Genomic DNA, 17,028 nt, shown 5'->3' on the forward strand with positions numbered 1-17,028 from the left:
TGGAGCTGCTTTGCTGCTTCCGGGTCTGGATAATTTGCTGTAATAGATGGAATCAGGATTGTTGCTGTTTACCAGACAATCCAGAAGAAGAATATCCGTCCATCTGTTCATGACCATCTAATGTGGCTCAATTAAAACAATTCTGCAAAGAAGAGTGAGCCAAATACTTTTTTTCACACCACTGTTTGTGGAGAAAACTGGAGAACACGGTAAATAGAGAAGAACACAGTGTGAATAGAAGAGAACATATGTGGAGAACATTTAGAACACTGTGAATAAAAGAGAACATATGTGGAGAACATTTAGAACACTGTGCATATGGGAAACATTTAAATATGAGAGAAAACAGGAATAGAGGCAATCGTATGTGGAGAACATTTAGAACACTGAATATAATAGAACAAAGTATGAATAGGGATGAACATTTATGAAGAACATTGTAGAACACTAAATAGAAGATAATATATGTGGAGAACATTGTAGAACACTGTGAACAGTGTGGAGAACTAGTAGAACACTCTGAACAGAAGAGAACATATCGTCGCTGTCCTATGAAAAACACTTATCTCCATTTTTGTCGATTTTTAGTTTATTACATAATTTGAACAGACAAATTGTCCCTTACACTGTTACAAAATTTCTTGATGAACGGAATAGAAAATGACCTGAAACAAAGTCTTTTTACATCGACTTTTGGAGATAAGTGTTTTTCATTGGACAGCGACGATATGTGGAGAACATTTAGAACACTGTGCTTATGGGAAACACAGTATAAATATGATAGAAAACAGTTTAAATAGATGAAATCGTATGTGGAGAACATTTAGAACACTGAATAGGGGAGAAAATGGTGTGAATAGGGATAAACATATGTGAAGAACACTCTAGAACACTGAACAGAAGAGAACATATGTGGAGAACATTGTAGAACACTGTGAACAGAAGAGAACATATGTGGAGAACATTCAGAACACTGTGAATATGGGAAACAGTGTAAATATGAGAGAAAACTGTTTGAAAAGAGGAGATCGTATGTGGAGAACATGTAGAACACTGTGAATATAATAGAACAAAGTATGAATAGGGATGAACATATGTGAAGAACACTCTAGAACACTGAACAGAAGAGAACATATGTGGAGAACATTGTAGAACACTGTGAACAGAAGAGAACATATGTGGAGAACATTTAGAACACTGTGAATATGGGAAACAGTGTAAATATGAGAGAAAACAGTTTGAAAAGAGGAGATTGTATGGGGAGAACATTTAGAACACTGTGAATATAATAGAACAAAGTATGAATAGGGATGAACATATGTGAAGAACATTTAGAACACTGTGCATATGGTAAACACAGTGTAAATATGAGAGAAAACAGTTTGAATAGAGGAGATTGTATGGGGAGAACATTTAGAACACTGTGAATATAATAGAAAAAAGTATGAATAGGGATGAACATATGTGAAGAACACTCTAGAACACTAAACAGATAAACTGTAGAACACAGAACAGATGAGAACATATGTGAAGAATATTTAGAACACTGTGAATATGGGAGAACACAGTGTAAATATGAGAGAAAACAGTTTGTATGGAGGAGATCGTATGTTGAGAACAGTGTAAAATCTGAAAGGAGTGAGCTGAGTGAAATTGGTTATATATGGAGATTCTGAAGGACTATCCTCGTCATCATGGTTCTCAGATCTTCAGCAGGGTTGCAGCAGAATGAGGGACTTTGTGCACTCCCACACTCCGGGAAAGAATGTTGAGGAGTCAGACAGACAGCATTGTGTGTGTGTGTTTGTGTGTATGTAGAGACTGGAGCTACTGGAGTACAAGGGGACGGATTATTTACTGTGGAGGGTGTGTGTGTGTGTGTGTGTGATGGTATGCGCCGGCTGTGTACGTAATCTCACCATTTCTCCACTCCCACACCAACCAACAGCGCTCCAGCAGTTTCATCTACATCAACATCAAATACATCACTATATACATCAACATATACATATACATCATCAAAATATACACTATAATATGCAGAATTTAGGACAATTTACCCTAGTTTAAAAAAGTAGATTAAAGTATATTAAGCATTATTATGCTATAGTGCACTAAAATGTTCTTGTAGCCACATTATTAATAATCAGTATATTTAAAGAGTGATAAAATTAAACAACTTTTTTGTACTTATTATACTTTAATTAAAAATATAAAAATAGTACAAAAGTCTTACTTAAGTTGTGCTAAGTGTACTTAACTGTTCTAAAATGGAACTATTTTAAATATACTTAAGTAACATTTAAGCATATAAACTACTTCATGTATGTAACCCCATATTGTAAATATGTTTACAGTAAAATTAATAATAATACATGTAATGAGTATTAAAACTGTATCACTATTATACACTGAGTATATTAGAAATGTACTAAGAATTAAATATATATGTGATATACTTACATTAGAGTACAAATATACTTATTGTTCCTGTCTTTGGTAAGTGGCACACTTCTAATATACTTAGTATAGTATACAATTTATATTTTAGGTATAAAATATATATTTTTATCTATCTATCTATCTATCTATCTATCTATCTATCTATCTATCTATCTATCTATCTATCTATCTATCTATCTATCTATCTATCTATCTACTTTGTTGGGTATAAAAAAATATATTTTAATATACTGTACTCCAATTTTTTTTTACAATAGCATGTTACAAATGTTAATTTGCATGTTAATTGACTTTCTAAAAAGTTAGATTACAGTAACAGTTTTTTTAAAACACACTTTGCTAAAATGTACAAAGGTATTTGTAAATAAGTATTTTAGAAGTATATTGAATTACATTAAACGAAAAATGTACTTCATAGGATTTTCCACTGCCAGGGCTAAATGGCTATTAGAGATGTGTTGTACCACAAGAACCATTAGAACATTTTTTTTTTCAGGTAAGCCAGGAGAGCCAGGAAGCTTATCATAATAATGTATTTAGAATGTATTAATAAGCTGCAGTTGCTGTTGTTGCTGTTGATGTGTCCAGTCTCACAGTCCTGCAGTTATTTCACAGTTAGCATTGCACTGTATTAGCATCATGATAACCCAGCTACCGGCTATCAGCTACTGCAGCTACTGAATGCACAGGCCGTCCTTTACCTGGAGAGGGAACCAATCAGAGGAGAGATAATCACTTGATTATCTGGTTTAAAAGACAGATGAGTCTAATTTTAACACAAGTAATATTGTAGTTTTTGAAGTAGGCTTGCAATTATTGTATCACCAACTGTTTAACTATAAATACTTTATTTATTGTACATGCCATTATTTATGCCAGTCTTTATTCTGTATCTGCTGCACCTAAATTAAAATACCATCTAATAAAGACTAAATTAAATAGTTAGTTTGAAAAGTGTATGTAAGTTTATGATTAATGGTAAAGTTAGGAAAGTCTCTCTTCATGTTCAGAGTTGAGCTGTCCATACACTACACGACTTTTAAAAGACTTTTAACAGACTGAAGTCTGACACCCTCTCACATCTAAAAACTCATCACAGACGTTTTACTCACAGAATACTCATAGGCTAAGATTTTGCAAAGACTGGAGATCACTTACTGCAAGACTGCAACTAGAACTAGATTCTATCTGAGATTATTTCCCATCATGCTTCTGGTGGACCTTATATACAATACATATTACATATTAAATTATAAATAATGTTTTAAATCAATACTGTGATTTATCAGAGACTTACAACTTTTGTCCCCATCAACAGTTTATTTTCTCTGCCACACAGTTAGTTCTTGATATAATTTTAACAGATTAGATTTTGTGTTCAACTCGTCTTATAAGCTTTATTACTCCCTTTTTTGCTACAACATTGCAGAGGTGGAAAAAGTACTGAGAAATTGTAATTAAAAGTACCTTTACTTTGCTAAAATTCTACTCAAGTAAAAGTAAAAGTACCCATCTAAAAATCTACTCGAGTAAAAGTAAAGAGTACTCCATTTAAAATGTACTTTGAGTAAAAGTTACATAGTTACTTTTAATTATTTGATGTAAAAAACAAAAAAAAACCTAATAATAAATTAATTTATTTTTAATTAATTATTATTCCACATAATAATTTGGACCTTTCAGGCAGTATTTGTTCAGACCACCCTATAAAACATTTTTAAAACAAGTGGTATAGGTTTAATGATCCATTTTTTTTCTTTACTACTAAAAGGTTGTGGTCATATAGGTGACTATAAACTGTATTTTTACAGTTTTGAAAATACAGTTTTGTATTTTTATAGTTTTTTTTTTACTTGCCATTGCTATGCTTTAACTGCTATTTACATGTTTTTTTTTTAACATTTAAGCAAATTGTTTAATGATAAAAATACTTACCAGGAATACTTACTTGCGTGAGCATCCGTGCCAATTATTATTCTTTTTTTAATTCAGACAATTGTTTTTTTTCCCAGCATTTTATTTTTTACTCAGTAACGGGGAGTTTTCCAATGTAGCAAAGTAAATGACTTGTGTCAAAATGTACTTGAGTAAAAATAAAAAATTACCTATTTTAAAAACTACTTTAAAAATTACAAATTACTCATAAAATCTACTCAATTACAGTAACTTGAGTAAATGTAATTCATTACTTTCCACCTCTGCAACCTTGTATAGCAAATAATAAAGAATCAAAGCTTCACTGCTGTACATTTGCCTTTGATTTAGACAGAATAAAAAGCAATGAAGAACTAATTCTTGCAAAAAGTGTATTTATTAAACGTGTTTGTATTAAAAATAACAATAACTGCACAATAAGTCAAAGTGCAAAATAAAATAACGTTAAATATAATGACTTTAAAGTGCTGCCTGTGTTTAAAATACTGCGCATATTAAAGTAAGTCATATAAGGCCTATTCACTGTAAAATGTGTTCTTATTCTTGCCTCTTCCCATAGCTCTACTCCTATTGGTTGTTGACATCGTTTTCGTCACTGTTTGCGTGAGTCGAGCCTTAAGACTTGCGATAATATTAAACAGGGGTGATTTTATCAGAACTGGAACCCGACTGACTAAAACTTTTAATCCCAACCACCCAACCTCGACTGCAGCTCGACTCTAACAAGACTCTGGTGATTTTATCATGACTCTGGAAATTTGTCTGCGACGGAAATCGCTTGAAAATCGCCATTATTTGTGAGAGTAAACTGACAGATTACACTATTTTTACAACTATTTTATTTAAGAAGACATTTGAACTCAACTCGTGGGTATCTCAGTCCACAAATACTGTACAGAATATAGAATAAAGATAAATATTTATATTTCTGTGTAGTGAAAAAGAAAAAGAAACATTAATTGTAATGCAATTTGATGATTGTTTAGTTAGACTGAACACCTCACCATACCATCATATAATCATTACATTTACCCTCCCTAATGGATGGATTATGGACAGTGTTATTCCTTCTTTTGTTCTGTGTAATATATTATTCTGTGTAATTATATTATTGTAGTACTATTGTTATGTATTACTACAATAATGCCAGATACATGTTTTATATAACCTCACTGACATGAGGGAACCTGCTTAAAAATAATCAGATTAAATCACTTTAAATCACTTTAAAATAGTAATTACATTTCTGAACAGGCCATCAGGAATCTATAGCATATCATATATTTTTTAAAGAACCCCTAAGGTGACATCATGTAAAAAATAATAAATAATTCGTGTCCACGCCTCATTTTTCTTACAAATGATTATCCCTTGGATTGGAGCTTTGATAGAATATTCAGTTTGTTCTTCATGAGTAATTACTTTACAGAAAAGCAAGCTTTATTATTCTCTGGCTTGATTTAATTAACTCGTTACCACACCTTAATAAGTCGTGGCCATGCCTTAATTACCTCGTACCCATCATGTAAAAAAAAAAACAAAAAAAACGTGGCCACGCCTTATTAAGGTGTGGGAACGAGATCCTAAGGCCACGTTTTTTTTATTTACATGATGTCACATTTATTTTTATTTACATTTATTGTAACCCTCCTATCCCTATTATGATCAAATACATCAATATTAATATTAATTTAATTTTCTAAAATAATTAATATCCAGAATGAAGCTATTATAACTTCATGTTTAAAGTTGAATTAAGAACATTAACAAGTAACATTAACACATTTTTTAAATAGTATACACATTAACCTGGTGGTGAAATAGAACTCAGTTTTCCTAAAAGTGTGATTAATCACAGTTAATACATGGGGGGGGGGGCACTTTTTCACAAAGGGCTAGATTGGTTTGGATAGTTTTTTTCTCCCTTAATAAATGAAATCATCATTTTAAAGGTTACATTTGTCTGAAATTAAAGTTAGTATAACAAAAATGCAAAAAAAAAACAAATGAAATCTGTACGGTAGCTAATATTATTTCATGCCACTAAAGCACATCTAAAGCACAATCTCTGATAGCTGTACAATAAAATAAATTAATATGATATGTAATTTATGTATTTGTTCTGTATTTACACTATTTATTTGTTTGTCATTTGTCATGCAATTTGTTGTAAAGGGCAAATTGGGGTTGAAACACAAAATACACCTTAATGTAATGTTTGAGAATGGCCTTTTCTTATGTTTGAATATTTGAATAATTTTGCAACAAAAACTAAAAGCAATTCTTTGTATTTTCAGTGTCATTTTCTGTGATTGTGAGATTTGTGGCTCCTGATAAAAAGATGAAACTGTGGTCAGTGAGAGGGGTGTATGAAGCGATGTATTGTGATGTACATTTTTACATATAGTGACATGTTTAATGACTTATGCCGCAGATAAACCTTTACCCTCGACTGCGTCATAAAACACACAGATTGTGGGAGTCCAGAAAATCAGAAACCTCTTTTATAGTTTAATGTAGAAAAAAAGGGGAAAGCGTCTGAATGCTGTGTCATTCATCAGACTGAAACAAGACTTCTTTAATTCATAAAGGAACAGAATGTCCCGCTGTCTCAGACTGACTCAATAACTCTATTGTCATGTGTCGCCTTTAGCAGCCGTGTGACAAAACATGTTACATTCAACAGAGGCGGATTTTCTTCTGCCTGAATGTTATGAATTCTACTTCACCACAATTCAATAACAGATCATGCTTTAATCCACTGATTTAGTGACACAGTTATCATGGATGAGCTGCATTATTAATAAAAAAAGTAAATACTGTATATTTAAATGTATTCTGTTTACATTTATTGGTGAACTGTATTTTTTGTGACTTATGTTTACACATGACCACTGATAAAATCAGTAGTAGTAGGAGACTAACCACAAACTAAAATACTGCACATCATTCATTATAACAGTAGCTATGCCACTGTCACACTTCCTGGTAAAAATAATAAACTACAACTCCCATAATCCTCCTCTTCCAGAGAAATCGCTTGCATGTCACTTTTCAATAAATCACCACAGATTTCTCTCCTCATTCCTGGAATTTCAATCTTAATCAATAAACCTGTGTACTGTGAATTATGTACTGCCAACTCTCATTGTTGTGTGCTGAAAATTCTCTTTGTGTTTATCAGTCGGTTATTAAATCTTTGTTTTTAATTTGGTTTTAACTGCCGTTAGGTTCTCCCCTTGTTTTGGTTGCTGTATTTGTTACTCAATTTGGCTTTTGACTCTGATTCTGTTTAATTATAATTTATCTCTGGTATGTCGATGTCTGTTCTGCTTATTCTGTACAACAGAGGTAACTTTTAGTCTTCCTTTCCTAGGAGCGGTCCTGATGAGAGCCAGTTTCATCATAAAATTTTTGATGTTCTTTGCGACTGCACTTATGGATACTGTAAGGTCCGGCCGAGGGCTCACGCTCGGCTCGAGTTCATTTCCGCCCTCTCTCAGGTCTCCACCTGCTCTCGCGCTCGGAGCGAGTTCATTTCCGCCCTCTCTCAGGTCTCCACCTGCTCTCGCGCTCGGAGCGAGTTCGTTTCCGCCCTCTCTCAGGTCTCCACCTGCTCTCGCGCTCGGAGCGAGTTCGTTTCCGCCCTCTCTCAGGTCTCCACCTGCTCTCGCGCTCGGAGCGAGTTCGTTTCCGCCCTCTCTCAGGTCTCCACCTGCTCTCGCGCTCGGAGCGAGTTCGTTTCTGCCCTCTCTCAGGTCTCCACCTGCTCTTGCGCTCGGAGCGAGTTCGTTTCTGCCCTCTCTCAGGTCTCCACCTGCTCTCGCGCTCGGAGCGAGTTCGTTTCTGCCCTCTCTCAGGTCTACATCTGCTCTTGCGCTCGGAGCGAGTTCGTTTCTGCCCTCTCTCAGGTCTACATCTGCTCTCGTGCTCGGAGCGAGTTCGTTTCCGCCCTCTCTCAGGTCTCCACCTGCTCTCGCGCTCGGAGCGAGTTCGTTTCCGCCCTCTCTCAGGTCTCCACCTGCTCTCGCGCTCGGAGCAAGTTCGTTTCCGCCCTCTCTCAGGTCTCCACCTGCTCTCGCGCTCGGAGCGAGTTCGTTTCCGCCCTCTCTCGGGACTTGCCACAATATTTTACTTTTGTTTAACATTTAATTTAACTTTACAACTGATGCTCTTAAACACATTGAGAGGCAAGAAATTCAAGTAATTAACTTAAAGTAAAAGTATGTTACACCACTACCTACAACAGATATTAGGTCATTAAATACAACAGTTGTTCTCTCACAGACAAAAACAGATGATCTACTGCCTACAGCAGGCGGTACATCAACACCCTGCCATTTTCATGGTAGAACTTTATCAATGAAGTTTGGATTAGGCATCTTTTCTCAATTTTTGCCTCTTTTCCTGCATCAGAGTAAGCTGAAGAGCTTAGAGGAGCATTTGTCCAGCTGTGGTGGGAGGAACACTGTTTCTCAAAGTGAGAGCCAGACAGCAGGAGAAAGAGAGCAGTGTTGATAATGAATCATAATGAAAGATCTGGGAAAATGTTGCCTAATACTGTGTGTGTGTGTGTGTGTGTATAACTGTGCAGTCTGTATTGTGCCCACATTAAACTAGATTTCTGTCTAGTCAAAGTAGAAAGTTTGTCAAGCGCACAAAATGCTTTTACCGTATTTTTCGGACTATACAGCGCAGTTAAAATCATCTAATTTTCCTGAAAATCGTCACTCCCCCTTAAAATCCAGTATGAATTTTACTAGTCAGATATTAAGATATTAAGTGCAAAGCTATAAGCAGGGTGCGAATTACGGGGTGTTTGGGAGGTTTGGGTCAGACCCTCCCAATTAAGACTTTATCCCCCCTAAAGGGGTAAAAACTATAGTTTGGGGGGTCAAAACATTTAAATTTATTTCTTACATATAATGTTAAATACTACAAAAACAATGCAGTATCTATGGCTGTTGTTCACCGACGTGTGTTTCAGAACTTTCGAATCGGACAGTTCTTCTTCAATTGTTCACTCTGGCTGAAACTCCACCCTCCATGACTAGGTCTGCCTAACAACAGAGCGATATATATTCTGATTGGCTTAATGAAAGTGCATTATAATATGCAGCCGATGGATTGGCAAGCATAAGAAATACCATGTGTGGCGTGTGAGCGTGTGAACTCGCTGAGGTGCGTGTGTCACACGCTCAAAGCGTGAGTCTTGAGAACACTGTAAATAACTCACATGAATAAGCTAATCCGCCTTAAATGCTGCTAATTTACAATTCTGCCTTAAATGCTGCTGTCGCAGCTAACAGGCTTCAGGCTTTAGATATTGTGGTGCTTTTAAGGTGGAACAGAAGATTCAAATGGGAATCAACGCCTAAGAAGGGAACTGTGTTTTAACGTAGAGAAAATGTGTTTTAATGCAGGGAAACTGTTAAGATGAAAGGGAAATTATTTTTTTTAAGGTGGAAGGGAAATATGAACAAGAAACTAAAAGCTTTATACGCTGCAGTAAGTTAAACCTAGTGAGGAATTTGTTACTCAGATGAGTAGTTTTACAGTAAACTGGTTTATTACATTTTTTAAGGTAAGACTTAGTTTTAATCTTTTTATTAGGCTACTTTGAAAATTAACAATAGCCAAGCTTTTTAAAAAGCAGTAGCCAAGCTATATAAATGCATTCCTACATCTCCCCTTAACATTTAAGCCAGATATTTTTATACATGAAGCCAGATATTTTTAAAAACGAAGGTTTTTGTCTCCGTTTTTAAAAATATCTTCGTCTACATGAGCAGCGTTTTCAGAAATATCTCCGTCCACACGAAAATGTCATACCACTCAAAAACGCTGAAATAACCAGGGATTCTCTAGACATTTGGACGTTTTCTCGTCATTCCTCAGTAACAACTACTTATTTTTTAATTGTCCCACCATTTTTTTTACCATTCGTGGTAAGGAAAAAAACTGCACACGGTGCATTTTAGTAACGTTGTGTTAATAATCCACACATTGCAGAGAGAACAGAACCAATCCAGGTGCTGTCCCTGTTTCAGGCTTTACGCTTATCTAAATTAAGGTCACTGGTTTATACTGATTCCAAAACACCTGATCCAACTAATCAACTAACAATTAGCTTATCAACTAACGTTATCTGTTATCTGAGTGATGCAGCAGTATAGCATTAGTGTTACTCTAAAACCGCAGAGCTAACCCAGCTAACTGAAGAACCACTTAACATAAAAATGCTTAATGTGGGTTTCCTTTCCTCTGAAGCCTGTTATAAAGACGAATCTTAAAGTGGCTTAATGTAACTACTAAAACAACGAGAAACAAACACCAAACATCTTATTTTTTCACTGCATAATAAACTTAATCAGAATCTATAAACAAATCACTGTAACCCACATTACTGACCCACTGTAAAATCCAGAGTGGAGTTTTCAAAAATCTCCACCTTGAAAAGCGTTTTTGAAAACTTCCGTTTTCAGTGACCGAAAACACAGTTTTCGTGTGGACGGAAGGCCAAAACAGAGAGTATTTTAAAAATACTCGGGTTCGTGTGGACGGGGCCTAAGTAGTCCCAGTGTCAAAATATGTGGACAAAATCCTTATCTACAGTTATTTTCAGTTACATTGTTATTTTCAATTTATTTAGAACTAAATAACACATGATTCTTGTAGTAGAGATAATGTAGAATATGAATTAAAATTTAAAGGCAAGAAAGCTAATGAAATATAGCAGCCAGTTGCACTGTGTGTGTTTTTGGAGGAATAATTGTGGATTTTGCTGTTATTTATGACTATAAATATATAGTCACTCTACAGCGTTTTCTTTCATCATCTAATTTTCTAGGAGTATTTCAAATCTGTATTTTACTTAAATGAAATCAAAGAGACGACTAAATACAAATGATATATTATTCACCTGACATTAGCATTGAAAGTAGAATTATTGTTTTCATTAAACATAAGTATATATAAATATATTAAATTTAAGTATATACAAGTAAAATTAAATTAAATCAAATTCCCATCTAGTCATAATAACTATGTTTTAAATTAAGCTAAATGTAACGCCAGACTGAAAGGAGTAAAGCTAGCTGAGTAAAAGCTAATGATGATTATTGACAGGCGGTAAACCAAGCACAAAATCCAGAATGGCCAGGCAAACAAAACTTTCCCCAGATACAGAAATCGTAGTCGAATAAACAGTCGGGGATCTTGACCAAAAAGACAGTCCGACAATGCAATTATTTCGAAAGGGGCAAGACAAAAGCCAATAAACAATATACAGAAACACTAGGTCGTAACCTAGTGCCAGAGCGTAACACGATTGGGTGAAGGCGAGCAGGTGACAGTGACATCATTGCCCGTTGGTTATTGGGAAATGGATTACAAGTGTGTGGAAGAAGAGCATGGTGGCCCATTGCTTACCTTTTTTTACAGTAAAAAAAAAAAGGTACAGTAAATTCACCCTATTCAGGCTTATATTGCACCTGTAACCATTAACATATCTGCATGCAGAGTGTTGCATCATTTTTTGCATTGAGTGTAAACAATTACAGCACTATTTTAGTGTTGTCTGTGACAACAGTCCTGTCATTATGCTAAAAAATGTGCCGCTGGATGACATTATAAAGCCGTGTTTGTGCTGCACGGAGCCACAATAAAGGCACATTAGCCCCTCAGAGCACGCTCCCCACTTTAACGTCCCCACAAGCAGCTAACATGCTGAGTGCTTCACGCATTTATCCAGTGACCCACAGCCTGGAGGAAGAAACTGCAAAAACCCTCATCCTCATATCCCTGAACTGCACCACACCAGCTTTATACAGTACATAACAGACTGTTTGGGTTTCATGGGGAATTTGGGTTTATAATAATAGGAACTTTGAGTTGAACACATTTAGTTAGTGAGAAAGTAAATCTGGTGTCACCATTAATACAACTGAAATATAGCCATTACTTACCCTACAAAATCATTAGTAAACCTACACATGTCCTATGAGGTTTGTATGTACAGTTGCAAGAAAAAGTATGTGAACCCTTTGGGATTACTTGGATTTCTGCATATATTGGTCATGAAATGTGTCACAACAATAGACAAACACAGTCTGTTTAAACTAATATCACACAAAAAATTATATGTTGCATGGTTATATTGAACACAGCATGTTAACATTTACAGTGAGTGAAGAGTAAAAAGTATGTGAACCTCTAGGCTAATGACTTTTCTAAGAGCTGATTAGAGTCAGCAGGATGTGATGAGATTGGATGTGTTGGTTAAAGCTGTCCTGCCCTATAAAAAACATCAACACACCAGTTTTGATTTAGCTGTTTTGAGGAAGCATTGCTTGATGTGAAGCATGCCTCACACAAAAGATCAAGCTCTCAGAAAACCTACGTTCAAGAATTGTTGACTTGCATGAAGCTGGAAAGGGTTACAAAAGTATCTTTAAAAGTCTTAATGTTCATGTGTCCACGGTAAGACAGACGCTCTACAAATGGAGAAAGTTCAGCACTGTTGCTACTCTCTCTAGGTGTGGTAAAGTCCTGTAAAGATGACTGCAAGAGCACAGCGCAGAAAGATCAATGAGGTGAGGAAGAATCCTAGAGTGTCAGCTGAAGACTTACAGAAATCTTTGGCACATGCTAACATTTTTGTTGACAAATCTACAATAAGAAAAACATTAAACAAGAATGGAGTTCGTGGGAGGACACCACAGAGGAAGCCACTGCTGTCCAAAATAAACATTGCTGCACGTTTGAAGTTTGGCAAAAAAAAGAGCACCTGGATGTTCCACAGCAGTACTGGTTAAATATACTGTGGACTATACTAAAATATACTAATGCCAAAATTGAGTTGTATGTAAGGAACAAAAAAATGCTATGTGTGGATAAAAAAGGCACAGCACACCCTCATCAAAACCTCATCCCAACTGTGAAACATGGTGGAGGGGGCATCATGGTTTGGGGCTGCTTTGCTGCCTCAGGGCCTGGACGGATTGCCGTCTTCAACGGAAAAACGAATTCCCAAGTTTACCAAGACATTTTGCAGGAAATCTTAAGACCGACAGGTTAAGACCATCAGTCCACCAACTGAAGCTCAACAGAGGACGGATGATACAAGAGAACAACGACCCAAAACATAGAAGTAAATCAACAACTGAACGACTTCAACAGAAGAAAATACTGAGCCTTCTGGAGAGTCCTGACCTCCTGAACCCAGTTGAGATGCTGTGGCATCATGAGCTCAAGAGAGAGAGTCACACCAGATATCCCATAATATTATAGCTGAACTGAAACAGTTTAGTGAAGAGGAATGATCCAGAATTCCTCCTGACTGTTGTTCAGGTCTGATCTGCAGCTACAGGAAACGATTGTTTGAGGTTTTTGCTGCTAAAGGAGGATCAACCAGTTATTAAATCCAAAGATTCACATACTTTTTCCTCCTCACTGTGAATGTTAACATGTTGTGTTCAATAAAATCATGTAAACATATCATTTTTTTGTGTGGTATTAGTTTAAGCAGAGTGTGTTTGTCTATTGTTGTGATTTAGATGAAGATCAGAACACATTTAATGAACAATTTATGCAGAAATCCAAGTAATCCCAAAAGATTTACATACTTATTCTTGCAACTGTAACATTTATGATGGTAAAAGATAACAAATGGAGCTGCGCTGGTTTCCATATTAATTACGTGGATTAATGTACAGTATTACCGTTTATAATCCTACTTGAGATTTTTTGGGGGGTTTATTAGAGTCCATCTCTCTCTTTTTCAGCTCAGTAGATAATATTACATAATTCGTTATGCAATAAATCATCACTTTGAAGGCATTAGGCTCAAATTTTGAGCAGGAAATTCACTCCTGCAGTACTTTTCCTTTACTGTTATGATCTTCTGACATGACCTGTCAGCTGAGTTCACATCAGATCTGTGAGTCAGATGAACAGAAATGGGTCAGTGTTGCAGGAATGGAGGGATTCTATGTGTTAAAGAGCTGTCTGCACTCTTTTCCTGAGGGAAGGATTCAACCCAACTGGGCTGTCTTATCAGATTTGGAGATATTCGGGTCAAATTACCCCAAAAACTTTAAAACCTCACGGGTTTTTGGTTGGATACTTTGCCATGTTAACTGTAAATACAGGAACCAAGAAGTGTTTCTTTTTCTGATGTTCTGTAGCCTGTAGAACATGGATAGAACCAGACACTTAGCTTAGCTTAGCCCAAATGTCCAGGACTATACTTGCCATGAAAGACGTACATCATTTAAACAACCTTATATACATCCTTTAATATCTAATTTTTTTGTCCTATTTTCTCCCAATTTAGCTAGGTCTATTGTCCCACCCATTCAGATACTACTCAGTTGTATATCCCCCATCACTAGTGATGCCACAACACCAGGAGGGTGAAGTGGCCCTTCACATGCCTCCTTCGATACATGTGAAGTCATACTCTGCCTCTTTTTAAACTACTGCTGATGCATTGCCAAGTAGCATCACAGTGCTAATGCTCGGAGGAAAGCGCAGCGACTCGGTTCTGATACATCAGCTCACAGATGCATTTTTTTTTAAATAATTTTATTTCTAATTTTTCCCATTTTTCTCCCCAATTTACACGGCCAATTACCCAACCTACTCATTAGGACTCCCCCTATCACTAGTATGCCCCAACACACCAGGAGGGCGAAGACTAACACATGCCTCCTCCAATACATGTGAAGCCAGCCACCGCTTCTTTTCGAGCTGCTGCTGATGCAGCATTGCCGAGCAGCCAGTGCACTTGGAGGAAAGCACAGCGGCTCGGCTCCGGTACATCAGCTCACAGACGCCCTGTGCTGCAGACATTACCCTAGGAGTGATGTGGGGAGAGAGCGCCATCTACCCACCCGGAGGGAGCAGGGCCAATTTTTGCTCCCTCTGACGCCGGCAGCTTGATGACAAAGTTGCATGAGCTGGGGTTCAAACCGGCGACCTCCTGCTCATAGTGGCAGCGCCTTAGACCGCTGGACCACTCGGCGCAGCTCACAGATGCATTTTGCTGATCGACATCACCCTTTGGATTGATGAGGGGAAAGAGCGCCATCTACCCACCCACAGAGAGAGAGCAAGACCAATTGTGCTCTCTCGGGGCACCGGCAATTGATGGCAAGCTGCATGACAAGGATTCGATCTCCCAATCATAGTGGCAGCGCTTAGCCTGCTGTTCTATATCTAACTGTTCTCCAACTGTTTATCTTTCCTAAACCCTTACACAGAAAATATTGAGGATGTCTTATTTTAACTTCCGCCCCGATAAAGAAAAAATGTCTCAATTCGTGTTAGTTAAATCACATAAAGTAAAGTATACATTCATTGTAAAAACTGCATTACTAATCTTGAAACCAACTACTCTTCTGCATTGTACTTACTGGGTTGCAGTGCTACGCTTAGTATACAGTGTAAACGAGTTAATAGAAATGTATAAACGAAATGATAATTTATATTAACAGGGTATCATTTTAAATGTTACATTTTAATGTAATTTATTAAAAAGTTAAATAATGTTAATCATATCTATTTTAGGTTTGCTAACCTTAGTTTTAACACAGAAACATTATCTTTAACTTTGAGTCAAATTCATTATGCTGTGACATACACTACCAGTCAAATGACTGGACACACCTCATTTTACATTGTAAATTTAGTATTGAAGGAAGACATGGAATTATTTTGTGAACAAAAAGAGATTCTTAGATTCCAATATTTTAGATTTCAGTCTGTCATTTCTAAGGCTTTGGAACTCACAGTGGACCACAACGAAAGCTATTATTATGGAGAAAACATGGAACACTGGTGAACCTTCCCAGTAGTGGCCGGCCGACCAAAATTACTCTAAAAGGGCACGAACAACTCATCCAGGAGATCCCAAAAGAACACAGAAAAATATTTAAAAAACTGCAGGTCTCACTCGCCTCAGTTAAGATCAGTGTTAATGATTTAATAATAAATAAATAAATAGACTGGGTGAAAATGGTCTCCATGGGAGAGTTCCAAGATAAAAAAACACTGGTGACCAAAAACAACACAAACACCCGTCTCACATTTACCAAATAACATCTTGATGATCTCCAGAACTTTAGGTAAATATTCTTTAAACTAACGATAAAAGTGTAACTTTTTAGAAGGTGTCCCGTTACATCTGGTGTAAAACTATAAACACATAATTTCAGAAAAAGAACCTCATACTGAATGTAAAACATGGTGGTGGTAGTGATATGGGTAACACGGTCCATTTGATGGCCTCTTTGATGCTTAACTGACATTCAACATTTAACTACATGTCTATAAAATGCAAATGAACTAAAAGGTGAAAGTAAATTATTCTCTACTGAATAAAACCCTACATTCAACTCTAATCCAAATCTTAATATTTTAGGATTGGGTTTAGGGTTAGATTTTAAGTTTAGGTTAAGGGTTAGGTGTAGGGTTCGATTTTATGGTTGATTAAGGGTTAAGGTTAGGGTTAAGGTTAGGTTCTATTTTGAATCATTTACATTTAACATAGGGTTAAGTTAAATTAAATGGACATTCAGTTTAGTGTTAGTTGAATGTCAGTTGAGCATCAACAAGGCCATAAAATGG

This window comes from Astyanax mexicanus, chromosome 9 (genome assembly GCF_023375975.1).
Source record: "Astyanax mexicanus isolate ESR-SI-001 chromosome 9, AstMex3_surface, whole genome shotgun sequence".
Classification (NCBI taxonomy): Eukaryota; Metazoa; Chordata; class Actinopteri; order Characiformes; family Acestrorhamphidae; genus Astyanax; species Astyanax mexicanus.